At 37.2% G+C, this 1,631-nt stretch overlaps 1 pseudogene; it reads right to left on the reverse strand.

Moving 5' to 3' along the window:
- Nucleotides 1-214: 214 nt before the first annotated feature.
- On the reverse strand, nucleotides 215-629 carry LOC132384509 (large ribosomal subunit protein eL32-like; annotated as a pseudogene).
- Nucleotides 630-1,631: the final 1,002 nt, after the last annotated feature.

Here is a 1,631-nt window from a genome sequence, read left to right on the forward strand (position 1 = left end):
ATTTAATGCTATTCTTTACCAGTAGTTCCACACCACCCCCTGTGCCTTCCTTTATATCACTCCAATACAAAATGTAACCTTGGACATTCAGCTCCCAACTACAACCATCTTTCAGCCATGATTCAGTGGTGGCCACAACATCATACCTGACAATCTTTTGTTTAAATTATTTTAAACATTTTATTAGAGGATTAGATGTAGTTCAGTCAGAAGGCTATTCATTCTCTTCACTGTATAACCTGGCATTGGGATTGGTGATCTTGATAGCAAGCTGGGCTGCCCTCTCCACAATTGTCTTGCAGTTTTTGGAAAAGGCATTGTGAGCAACCTCAGCACAATATGTCTTGTTGCTCATCATCAAAACTTCCAGCTCCTTCACATTGTGAACCAAGAATTTTTTGAATCCCGAGGGTAACATGTGTTTGGTCTTCTTGTTGCTGCCATAACCAATGTTTGACATAAGGATCTGACCCTTAAGTCTCCGGCGAACTCTATTGTCAATACCCCTTGTTTTCCGCCAGTTACGCACAATTTTCACGATCAATTTAGCGATCTGACTGGTGACAGATGAATTCCTTCCTGCGTTTCTTCACAATGTTAGGCTTGATAAGAGGTCTTAGGGCAGCCATGGTAACTGAGAAGCCTTAAGGCAAAAGAGCATACCTGGCAATCTGTAATAGTGCAACAAGATCATCCACCTTATTTCTTATACACCGTGCATTGAGATATAACACTGAGTACTGTATTTGCTATCATTTTTAATTTTGTATCCCTAATACACTGATCCCCAAAACTGGATTCAACAGCAACCTCAGAACCCACAAAATCAGAATGAAAGCAAGTCGGTGAACTGCTTTAGTAGAGGAGAGAAAATAATGTGTTGAGCTTGGGTAAACTATTATTACCATGGTAACAAGACTGGCAGGAGATTAAATCTGAGCATGATTTTCTTGGTTTTAAACAAGCAAAGATCAACTTCATTCTCCATCTACATTTACATGTATTGTGAATTTGCTGTAATGTGTTGGTCAGCGTATGACATGCAACAAAAAAAAACAACATTCAACAATTCAACCATGAGGAAATCTGCAGATGCTGGAAATTCAAGCAACAGTTATACAGAATAATAAGTATAGAAAAGTGAATTTGATAGTACTGATATGGAACAAGGATTTCCCTGTTCTTAATTTCATCTATCGATTACCAATATTTACAAATCCTTTTAGTTACATAGTATTTTCCATTAATTACATAATAAGCACCATTACTGAAGCAAAGCTTGAACAAAGCTACTAGAAATTATTTTGATTAGAGATGTATCTTGTTATTTCCTAAATGAATCTGACGGTTTAAGCAGTCGATCATGGAGTGTAATGCTGAATGCCTAAAGCATTTGTTAAGTCTGTTTTGCACAAGTCACAGGAACTCTGTGCTTACACCGCATTCATGCATAACTGGTAATCAATTTCATAATTTAAGTTTATTTTAAGGAGAACTTTTCAGAGAAAAACTTACTAATAGATGTTTATTAATAAGATTCTGTCATTTCACAAGTGCTACAAGTGACTACTGATAATTTGAGAACAACATGTCCCACTGCTGCTGGCTGCAAGAGGCAGACGTGTATTTCC

This window comes from Hypanus sabinus, chromosome X1 (assembly GCF_030144855.1).
Source record: "Hypanus sabinus isolate sHypSab1 chromosome X1, sHypSab1.hap1, whole genome shotgun sequence".
Taxonomy (NCBI): domain Eukaryota; kingdom Metazoa; phylum Chordata; class Chondrichthyes; order Myliobatiformes; family Dasyatidae; genus Hypanus; species Hypanus sabinus.